At 47.0% G+C, this 10,000-nt stretch overlaps 15 non-coding genes across 15 annotated transcripts; 5 read left to right on the top strand and 10 right to left on the bottom strand.

Moving 5' to 3' along the window:
- Nucleotides 1-51: 51 nt before the first annotated feature.
- TRNAG-UCC (transfer RNA glycine (anticodon UCC)) lies at nt 52-123 on the bottom strand. Its single transcript has one exon. It is a non-coding gene; the product is annotated as a tRNA-Gly (tRNA).
- Nucleotides 124-1,098: 975 nt separating this feature from the next.
- Nucleotides 1,099-1,172, top strand: TRNAN-GUU (transfer RNA asparagine (anticodon GUU)). The gene has a single exon. It is a non-coding gene; the product is annotated as a tRNA-Asn (tRNA).
- A 497-nt stretch (nt 1,173-1,669) lies between these two features.
- Nucleotides 1,670-1,741, bottom strand: TRNAG-UCC (transfer RNA glycine (anticodon UCC)). The gene has a single exon. It is a non-coding gene; the product is annotated as a tRNA-Gly (tRNA).
- Nucleotides 1,742-2,713: 972 nt separating this feature from the next.
- Nucleotides 2,714-2,787, top strand: TRNAN-GUU (transfer RNA asparagine (anticodon GUU)). The gene has a single exon. It is a non-coding gene; the product is annotated as a tRNA-Asn (tRNA).
- A 497-nt stretch (nt 2,788-3,284) lies between these two features.
- On the bottom strand, nt 3,285-3,356 carry TRNAG-UCC (transfer RNA glycine (anticodon UCC)). The gene has a single exon. It is a non-coding gene; the product is annotated as a tRNA-Gly (tRNA).
- Nucleotides 3,357-4,134: 778 nt separating this feature from the next.
- TRNAM-CAU (transfer RNA methionine (anticodon CAU)) lies at nt 4,135-4,206 on the bottom strand. The gene has a single exon. It is a non-coding gene; the product is annotated as a tRNA-Met (tRNA).
- A 125-nt stretch (nt 4,207-4,331) lies between these two features.
- Nucleotides 4,332-4,405, top strand: TRNAN-GUU (transfer RNA asparagine (anticodon GUU)). The gene has a single exon. It is a non-coding gene; the product is annotated as a tRNA-Asn (tRNA).
- Nucleotides 4,406-4,902: 497 nt separating this feature from the next.
- Nucleotides 4,903-4,974, bottom strand: TRNAG-UCC (transfer RNA glycine (anticodon UCC)). The gene has a single exon. It is a non-coding gene; the product is annotated as a tRNA-Gly (tRNA).
- A 778-nt stretch (nt 4,975-5,752) lies between these two features.
- TRNAM-CAU (transfer RNA methionine (anticodon CAU)) lies at nt 5,753-5,824 on the bottom strand. The gene has a single exon. It is a non-coding gene; the product is annotated as a tRNA-Met (tRNA).
- Nucleotides 5,825-5,949: 125 nt separating this feature from the next.
- On the top strand, nt 5,950-6,023 carry TRNAN-GUU (transfer RNA asparagine (anticodon GUU)). The gene has a single exon. It is a non-coding gene; the product is annotated as a tRNA-Asn (tRNA).
- A 497-nt stretch (nt 6,024-6,520) lies between these two features.
- TRNAG-UCC (transfer RNA glycine (anticodon UCC)) lies at nt 6,521-6,592 on the bottom strand. The gene has a single exon. It is a non-coding gene; the product is annotated as a tRNA-Gly (tRNA).
- A 777-nt stretch (nt 6,593-7,369) lies between these two features.
- TRNAM-CAU (transfer RNA methionine (anticodon CAU)) lies at nt 7,370-7,441 on the bottom strand. The gene has a single exon. It is a non-coding gene; the product is annotated as a tRNA-Met (tRNA).
- A 125-nt stretch (nt 7,442-7,566) lies between these two features.
- TRNAN-GUU (transfer RNA asparagine (anticodon GUU)) lies at nt 7,567-7,640 on the top strand. Its single transcript has one exon. It is a non-coding gene; the product is annotated as a tRNA-Asn (tRNA).
- A 497-nt stretch (nt 7,641-8,137) lies between these two features.
- On the bottom strand, nt 8,138-8,209 carry TRNAG-UCC (transfer RNA glycine (anticodon UCC)). The gene has a single exon. It is a non-coding gene; the product is annotated as a tRNA-Gly (tRNA).
- A 1,546-nt stretch (nt 8,210-9,755) lies between these two features.
- On the bottom strand, nt 9,756-9,827 carry TRNAG-UCC (transfer RNA glycine (anticodon UCC)). Its single transcript has one exon. It is a non-coding gene; the product is annotated as a tRNA-Gly (tRNA).
- Nucleotides 9,828-10,000: the final 173 nt, after the last annotated feature.

Below are 10,000 nucleotides of genomic sequence, written 5' to 3'. Positions count from 1 at the left end.
GTCTTGGTCTTGTCTTCCATGGAATTGTAGGGTGCCAAAAGCAAGCTCACATGCGTTGGCCGGGAATCGAACCCGGGTCAACTGCTTGGAAGGCAGCTATGCTCACCACTATACCACCAACGCTACATGCTGAAACTTGCCTAGCATGTACCATTGCAATATACCCAAGAGAAAAATGAGCTTGCTTATTTGCCTACTTTGCTAGATGTAAGCAGTGGGACACATGGTGATACTGCTTACAGACTTCTATTCAAGACTTCAGAAAGATCATGTTCCCCCCTGGATGATGCTGGTGCAACACACACAGCAAAGGACAGCAATTTGAAGTCTGGAAGATTCCAGGGCAAGGGTGGGAAGGATGAAAAGCTAGGTGGCCATGCAACCATTCCTGCTAACCCAAAGCTTACTTGTGCCCTACAACACATTGGCTTAAGACTTGACCAAATCCAATGCTCCAATATGGGGAAGCTTCTCTGTTTGCTGTTTTTTTTTTTTTTAAGTGCGGTGTCACAGTTCACCCATCTCTTCAACTACAAGAACGGCCCAGGAGTAGTCTTAGCTACCCTAATATGTACGTTACAGCAGGGCCCTTATTACACTTTCTCTTACAGGGCAATGGAAACCGTTTTGCCCATGCGATAAAGCAAGGTGCAAAAATGAATTCATGCTTAGCAGAGGATGGTTTCGATCCATCGACCTCTGGGTTATGGGCCCAGCACGCTTCCGCTGCGCCACTCTGCTTCTGTTTGTATTCAACCTTCAAGTTTAAGAAGGGTACATTAGTTGAAATAGTTACACTACTATATATGTTACAGCAAGGCCCTAATGACACTTTCTCTTAAGGGGCTATGGCCGACAATTGGCCCATATGGTAAGCAAGGTATAAAAACCAACGTACATCTAGCAGAGGATGGTTTCGATCCATCGACCTCTGGGTTATGGGCCCAGCACGCTTCCGCTGCGCCACTCTGCTGCCATACAGTGAATGCTTCATTGTGGGAAAAAGTGGCGTTAAACTTCTTGGAGCAGACTTACTTCCTCACTCCACAAGACACACATACATCCCCATAAAATCATTTAGCAACAACTGCAGGCACAGTCTCTGTGGCGCAATCGGTTAGCGCGTTCGGCTGTTAACCGAAAGGTTGGTGGTTCAAGCCCACCCAGGGACGGCCTTTCCTTTTGTGTTCAACAGTTGTCCAAAGAGAACCCCAGATAGCCATGTAGATTCATTTGAGACACGTTGGAATCTCATTCACGTTCATGAAAAGGGTGAGCAGCATCAAGTTCATGTCTTAGTGATACAACAGACATCCCTGGCAGTGTCTGTGACCAAATGAAGTTTTCTGTACCCCAGAAGCAGCAGTAAAGTATTAGCCGGGGATCGAACCCAAAGCCTGGCGACGGCTGTCAAGCCAAAGAAAGGCAGTTCAAGCCCACCCAAGGACAGGCTCGCTTTAGTGCCTTGCTAGCTATTTGTTTAGAACATTATAGAGTGTCTGCATTAAGTGTTGGCCATTTAGAAAGAACTTTAAGCTGGCGTAGAGTCTGCTGCACCGGAATGGAACCTCTCCAGAGACTGAGCAGGTGCAGGATGTCCTAACTGTTCAGAGATCTTGTCTTGGTCTTGTCTTCCATGGAATTGTAGGGTGCCAAAAGCAAGCTCACATGCGTTGGCCGGGAATCGAACCCGGGTCAACTGCTTGGAAGGCAGCTATGCTCACCACTATACCACCAACGCTACATGCTGAAACTTGCCTAGCATGTACCATTGCAATATACCCAAGAGAAAAATGAGCTTGCTTATTTGCCTACTTTGCTAGATGTAAGCAGTGGGACACATGGTGATACTGCTTACAGACTTCAATTCAAGACTTCAGAAAGATCATGTGCCCCTGGATGATGCTGGTGCAACACACACAGCAAAGGACAGCAATTTGAAGTCTGGAAGATTCCAGGGCAAGGGTGGGAAGGATGAAAAGCTAGGTGGCCATGCAACCATTCCTGCTAACCCAAAGCTTACTTGTGCCCTACAACACATTGGCTTAAGACTTGACCAAATCCAATGCTCCAATATGGGGAAGCTTCTCTGTTTGCTGTTTTTTTTTTTTTAAGTGCGGTGTCACAGTTCACCCATCTCTTCAACTACAAGAACGGCCCAGGAGTAGTCTTAGCTACCCTAATATGTACGTTACAGCAGGGCCCTTATTACACTTTCTCTTACAGGGCAATGGAAACCGTTTTGCCCATGCGATAAAGCAAGGTGCAAAAATGAATTCATGCCTAGCAGAGGATGGTTTCGATCCATCGACCTCTGGGTTATGGGCCCAGCACGCTTCCGCTGCGCCACTCTGCTTCTGTTTGTATTCAACCTTCAAGTTTAAGAAGGGTACATTAGTTGAAATAGTTACACTACTATATATGTTACAGCAAGGCCCTAATGACACTTTCTCTTAAGGGGCTATGGCCGACAATTGGCCCATATGGTAAGCAAGGTATAAAAACCAACGTACATCTAGCAGAGGATGGTTTCGATCCATCGACCTCTGGGTTATGGGCCCAGCACGCTTCCGCTGCGCCACTCTGCTGCCATACAGTGAATGCTTCATTGTGGGAAAAAGTGGCGTTAAACTTCTTGGAGCAGACTTACTTCCTCACTCCACAAGACACACATACATCCCCATAAAATCATTTAGCAACAACTGCAGGCACAGTCTCTGTGGCGCAATCGGTAAGCGCGTTCGGCTGTTAACCGAAAGGTTGGTGGTTCAAGCCCACCCAGGGACGGCCTTTCCTTTTGTGTTCAACAGTTGTCCGAAGAGAACCCCAGATAGCCATGTAGATTCATTTGAGACACGTTGGAATCTCATTCACGTTCATGAAAAGGGTGAGCAGCATCAAGTTCATGTCTTAGTGATACAACAGACATCCCTGGCAGTGTCTGTGACCAAATGAAGTTTTCTGTACCCCAGAAGCAGCAGTAAAGTATTAGCCGGGGATCGAACCCAAAGCCTGGCGACGGCTGTCAAGCCAAAGAAAGGCAGTTCAAGCCCACCCAAGGACAGGCTCGCTTTAGTGCCTTGCTAGCTATTTGTTTAGAACATTATAGAGTGTCTGCATTAAGTGTTCACCATTTAGAAAGAACTTTAAGCTGGCGTAGAGTCTGCTGCACCGGAATGGAACCTCTCCAGAGACTGAGCAGGTGCAGGATGTCCTAACTGTTCAGAGATCTTGTCTTGGTCTTGTCTTCCATGGAATTGTAGGGTGCCAAAAGCAAGCTCACATGCGTTGGCCGGGAATCGAACCCGGGTCAACTGCTTGGAAGGCAGCTATGCTCACCACTATACCACCAACGCTACATGCTGAAACTCGCCTAGCATGTACCATTGCAATATACCCAAGAGAAAAATGAGCTTGCTTATTTGCCTACTTTGCTAGATGTAAGCAGTGGGACACATGGTGATACTGCTTACAGACTTCAATTCAAGACTTCAGAAAGATCATGTGCCCCCCTGGATGATGCTGGTGCAACACACACAGCAAAGGACAGCAATTTGAAGTCTGGAAGATTCCAGGGCAAGGGTGGGAAGGATGAAAAGCTAGGTGGCCATGCAACCATTCCTGCTAACCCAAAGCTTACTTGTGCCCTACAACACATTGGCTTAAGACTTGACCAAATCCAATGCTCCAATATGGGGAAGCTTCTCTGTTTGCTGTTTTTTTTTTTTTTAAGTGCGGTGTCACAGTTCACCCATCTCTTCAACTACAAGAACGGCCCAGGAGTAGTCTTAGCTACCCTAATATGTACGTTACAGCAGGGCCCTTATTACACTTTCTCTTACAGGGCAATGGAAACCGTTTTGCCCATGCGATAAAGCAAGGTGCAAAAATGAATTCATGCCTAGCAGAGGATGGTTTCGATCCATCGACCTCTGGGTTATGGGCCCAGCACGCTTCCGCTGCGCCACTCTGCTTCTGTTTGTATTCAACCTTCAAGTTTAAGAAGGGTACATTAGTTGAAATAGTTACACTACTATATATGTTACAGCAAGGCCCTAATGACACTTTCTCTTAAGGGGCTATGGCCGACAATTGGCCCATATGGTAAGCAAGGTATAAAAACCAACGCACATCTAGCAGAGGATGGTTTCGATCCATCGACCTCTGGGTTATGGGCCCAGCACGCTTCCACTGCGCCACTCTGCTGCCATACAGTGAATGCTTCATTGTGGGAAAAAGTGGCGTTAAACTTCTTGGAGCAGACTTACTTCCTCACTCCACAAGACACACATACATCCCCATAAAATCATTTAGCAACAACTGCAGGCACAGTCTCTGTGGCGCAATCGGTTAGCGCGTTCGGCTGTTAACCGAAAGGTTGGTGGTTCAAGCCCACCCAGGGACGGCCTTTCCTTTTGTGTTCAACAGTTGTCCAAAGAGAACCCCAGATAGCCATGTAGATTCATTTGAGACACGTTGGAATCTCATTCACGTTCATGAAAAGGGTGAGCAGCATCAAGTTCATGTCTTAGTGATACAACAGACATCCCTGGCAGTGTCTGTGACCAAATGAAGTTTTCTGTACCCCAGAAGCAGCAGTAAAGTATTAGCCGGGGATCGAACCCAAAGCCTGGCGACGGCTGTCAAGCCAAAGAAAGGCAGTTCAAGCACACCCAAGGACAGGCTCGCTTTAGTGCCTTGCTAGCTATTTGTTTAGAACATTATAGAGTGTCTGCATTAAGTGTTCACCATTTAGAAAGAACTTTAAGCTGGCGTAGAGTCTGCTGCACCGGAATGGAACCTCTCCAGAGACTGAGCAGGTGCAGGATGTCCTAACTGTTCAGAGATCTTGTCTTGGTCTTGTCTTCCATGGAATTGTAGGGTGCCAAAAGCAAGCTCACATGCAATGGCCGGGAATCGAACCCGGGTCAACTGCTTGGAAGGCAGCTATGCTCACCACTATACCACCAACGCTACATGCTGAAACTCGCCTAGCATGTACCATTGCAATATACCCAAGAGAAAAATGAGCTTGCTTATTTGCCTACTTTGCTAGATGTAAGCAGTGGGACACATGGTGATACTGCTTACAGACTTCAATTCAAGACTTCAGAAAGATCATGTGCCCCCCTGGATGATGCTGGTGCAACACACACAGCAAAGGACAGCAATTTGAAGTCTGGAAGATTCCAGGGCAAGGGTGGGAAGGATGAAAAGCTAGGTGGCCATGCAACCATTCCTGCTAACCCAAAGCTTACTTGTGCCCTACAACACATTGGCTTAAGACTTGACCAAATCCAATGCTCCAATATGGGGAAGCTTCTCTGTTTGCTGTTTTTTTTTTTTTTAAGTGCGGTGTCACAGTTCACCCATCTCTTCAACTACAAGAACGGCCCAGGAGTAGTCTTAGCTACCCTAATATGTACGTTACAGCAGGGCCCTTATTACACTTTCTCTTACAGGGCAATGGAAACCGTTTTGCCCATGCGATAAAGCAAGGTGCAAAAATGAATTCATGCCTAGCAGAGGATGGTTTCGATCCATCGACCTCTGGGTTATGGGCCCAGCACGCTTCCGCTGCGCCACTCTGCTTCTGTTTGTATTCAACCTTCAAGTTTAAGAAGGGTACATTAGTTGAAATAGTTACACTACTATATATGTTACAGCAAGGCCCTAATGACACTTTCTCTTAAGGGGCTATGGCCGACAATTGGCCCATATGGTAAGCAAGGTATAAAAACCAACGTACATCTAGCAGAGGATGGTTTCGATCCATCGACCTCTGGGTTATGGGCCCAGCACGCTTCCGCTGCGCCACCCTGCTGCCATACAGTGAATGCTTCATTGTGGGAAAAAGTGGCGTTAAACTTCTTGGAGCAGACTTACTTCCTCACTCCACAAGACACACATACATCCCCATAAAATCATTTAGCAACAACTGCAGGCACAGTCTCTGTGGCGCAATCGGTTAGCGTGTTCGGCTGTTAACCGAAAGGTTGGTGGTTCAAGCCCACCCAGGGACGGCCTTTCCTTTTGTGTTCAACAGTTGTCCGAAGAGAACCCCAGATAGCCATGTAGATTCATTTGAGACACGTTGGAATCTCATTCACGTTCATGAAAAGGGTGAGCAGCATCAAGTTCATGTCTTAGTGATACAACAGACATCCCTGGCAGTGTCTGTGACCAAATGAAGTTTTCTGTACCCCAGAAGCAGCAGTAAAGTATTAGCCGGGGATCGAACCCAAAGCCTGGCGACGGCTGTCAAGCCAAAGAAAGGCAGTTCAAGCCCACCCAAGGACAGGCTCGCTTTAGTGCCTTGCTAGCTATTTGTTTAGAACATTATAGAGTGTCTGCATTAAGTGTTGACCATTTAGAAAGAACTTTAAGCTGGCGTAGAGTCTGCTGCACCGGAATGGAACCTCTCCAGAGACTGAGCAGGTGCAGGATGTCCTAACTGTTCAGAGATCTTGTCTTGGTCTTGTCTTCCATGGAATTGTAGGGTGCCAAAAGCAAGCTCACATGCGTTGGCCGGGAATCGAACCCGGGTCAACTGCTTGGAAGGCAGCTATGCTCACCACTATACCACCAACGCTACATGCTGAAACTCGCCTAGCATGTACCATTGCAATATACCCAAGAGAAAAATGAGCTTGCTTATTTGCCTACTTTGCTAGATGTAAGCAGTGGGACACATGGTGATACTGCTTACAGACTTCAATTCAAGACTTCAGAAAGATCATGTGCCCCCCTGGATGATGCTGGTGCAACACACACAGCAAAGGACAGCAATTTGAAGTCTGGAAGATTCCAGGGCAAGGGTGGGAAGGATGAAAAGCTAGGTGGCCATGCAACCATTCCTGCTAACCCAAAGCTTACTTGTGCCCTACAACACATTGGCTTAAGACTTGACCAAATCCAATGCTCCAATATGGGGAAGCTTCTCTGTTTGCTGTTTTTTTTTTTTTAAGTGCGGTGTCACAGTTCACCCATCTCTTCAACTACAAGAACGGCCCAGGAGTAGTCTTAGCTACCCTAATATGTACGTTACAGCAGGGCCCTTATTACACTTTCTCTTACAGGGCAATGGAAACCGTTTTGCCCATGCGATAAAGCAAGGTGCAAAAATGAATTCATGCCTAGCAGAGGATGGTTTCGATCCATCGACCTCTGGGTTATGGGCCCAGCACGCTTCCGCTGCGCCACTCTGCTTCTGTTTGTATTCAACCTTCAAGTTTAAGAAGGGTACATTAGTTGAAATAGTTACACTACTATATATGTTACAGCAAGGCCCTAATGACACTTTCTCTTAAGGGGCTATGGCCGACAATTGGCCCATATGGTAAGCAAGGTATAAAAACCAACGCACATCTAGCAGAGGATGGTTTCGATCCATCGACCTCTGGGTTATGGGCCCAGCACGCTTCCACTGCGCCACTCTGCTGCCATACAGTGAATGCTTCATTGTGGGAAAAAGTGGCGTTAAACTTCTTGGAGCAGACTTACTTCCTCACTCCACAAGACACACATACATCCCCATAAAATCATTTAGCAACAACTGCAGGCACAGTCTCTGTGGCGCAATCGGTTAGCGCGTTCGGCTGTTAACCGAAAGGTTGGTGGTTCAAGCCCACCCAGGGACGGCCTTTCCTTTTGTGTTCAACAGTTGTCCAAAGAGAACCCCAGATAGCCATGTAGATTCATTTGAGACACGTTGGAATCTCATTCACGTTCATGAAAAGGGTGAGCAGCATCAAGTTCATGTCTTAGTGATACAACAGACATCCCTGGCAGTGTCTGTGACCAAATGAAGTTTTCTGTACCCCAGAAGCAGCAGTAAAGTATTAGCCGGGGATCGAACCCAAAGCCTGGCGACGGCTGTCAAGCCAAAGAAAGGCAGTTCAAGCCCACCCAAGGACAGGCTCGCTTTAGTGCCTTGCTAGCTATTTGTTTAGAACATTATAGAGTGTCTGCATTAAGTGTTGACCATTTAGAAAGAACTTTAAGCTGGCGTAGAGTCTGCTGCACCGGAATGGAACCTCTCCAGAGACTGAGCAGGTGCAGGATGTCCTAACTGTTCAGAGATCTTGTCTTGGTCTTGTCTTCCATGGAATTGTAGGGTGCCAAAAGCAAGCTCACATGCGTTGGCCGGGAATCGAACCCGGGTCAACTGCTTGGAAGGCAGCTATGCTCACCACTATACCACCAACGCTACATGCTGAAACTCGCCTAGCATGTACCATTGCAATATACCCAAGAGAAAAATGAGCTTGCTTATTTGCCTACTTTGCTAGATGTAAGCAGTGGGACACATGGTGATACTGCTTACAGACTTCAATTCAAGACTTCAGAAAGATCATGTGCCCCCCTGGATGATGCTGGTGCAACACACACAGCAAAGGACAGCAATTTGAAGTCTGGAAGATTCCAGGGCAAGGGTGGGAAGGATGAAAAGCTAGGTGGCCATGCAACCATTCCTGCTAACCCAAAGCTTACTTGTGCCCTACAACACATTGGCTTAAGACTTGACCAAATCCAATGCTCCAATATGGGGAAGCTTCTCTGTTTGCTGTTTTTTTTTTTTTTAAGTGCGGTGTCACAGTTCACCCATCTCTTCAACTACAAGAACGGCCCAGGAGTAGTCTTAGCTACCCTAATATGTACGTTACAGCAGGGCCCTTATTACACTTTCTCTTACAGGGCAATGGAAACCGTTTTGCCCATGCGATAAAGCAAGGTGCAAAAATGAATTCATGCCTAGCAGAGGATGGTTTCGATCCATCGACCTCTGGGTTATGGGCCCAGCACGCTTCCGCTGCGCCACTCTGCTTCTGTTTGTATTCAACCTTCAAGTTTAAGAAGGGTACATTAGTTGAAATAGTTACACTACTATATATGTTACAGCAAGGCCCTAATGACACTTTCTCTTAAGGGGCTATGGCCGACAATTGGCCCATATGGTAAGCAAGGTATAAAAACCAACGTACATCTAGCAGAGGATGGTTTCGATCCATCGACCTCTGGGTTATGGGCCCAGCACGCTTCCGCTGCGCCACTCTGCTGCCATACAGTGAATGCTTCATTGTGGGAAAAAGTGGCGTTAAACTTCTTGGAGCAGACTTACTTCCTCACTCCACAAGACACACATACATCCCCATAAAATCATTTAGCAACAACTGCAGGCACAGTCTCTGTGGCGCAATCGGTTAGCGCGTTCGGCTGTTAACCGAAAGGTTGGTGGTTCAAGCCCACCCCGGGACGGCCTTTCCTTTTGTGTTCAACAGTTGTCCAAAGAGAACCCCAGATAGCCATGTAGATTCATTTGAGACACGTTGGAATCTCATTCACGTTCATGAAAAGGGTGAGCAGCATCAAGTTCATGTCTTAGTGATACAACAGACATCCCTGGCAGTGTCTGTGACCAAATGAAGTTTTCTGTACCCCAGAAGCAGCAGTAAAGTATTAGCCGGGGATCGAACCCAAAGCCTGTCGACGGCTGTCAAGCCAAAGAAAGGCAGTTCAAGCCCACCCAAGGACAGGCTCGCTTTAGTGCCTTGCTAGCTATTTGTTTAGAACATTATAGAGTGTCTGCATTAAGTGTTCACCATTTAGAAAGATCTTTAAGCTGGCGTAGAGTCTGCTGCACCGGAATGGAACCTCTCCAGAGACTGAGCAGGTGCAGGATGTCCTAATTGTTCAGAGATCTTGTCTTGGTCTTGTCTTCCATGGAATTGTAGGGTGCCAAAAGCAAGCTCACATGCGTTGGCCGGGAATCGAACCCGGGTCAACTGCTTGGAAGGCAGCTATGCTCACCACTATACCACCAACGCTACATGCTGAAACTCGCCTAGCATGTACCATTGCAATATACCCAAGAGAAAAATGAGCTTGCTTATTTGCCTACTTTGCTAGATGTAAGCAGTGGGACACATGGTGATACTGCTTACAGACTTCAATTCAAGACTTCAGAAAGATCATGTGCCCCCCTGGATGATGCTGGTGC

This window comes from Hyperolius riggenbachi, chromosome 4 (assembly GCF_040937935.1).
Source record: "Hyperolius riggenbachi isolate aHypRig1 chromosome 4, aHypRig1.pri, whole genome shotgun sequence".
Taxonomy (NCBI): domain Eukaryota; kingdom Metazoa; phylum Chordata; class Amphibia; order Anura; family Hyperoliidae; genus Hyperolius; species Hyperolius riggenbachi.
The sequence above is the reverse complement of the archived record's forward strand: the minus strand, read 5'-3'. Positions and strand labels throughout refer to the sequence as shown.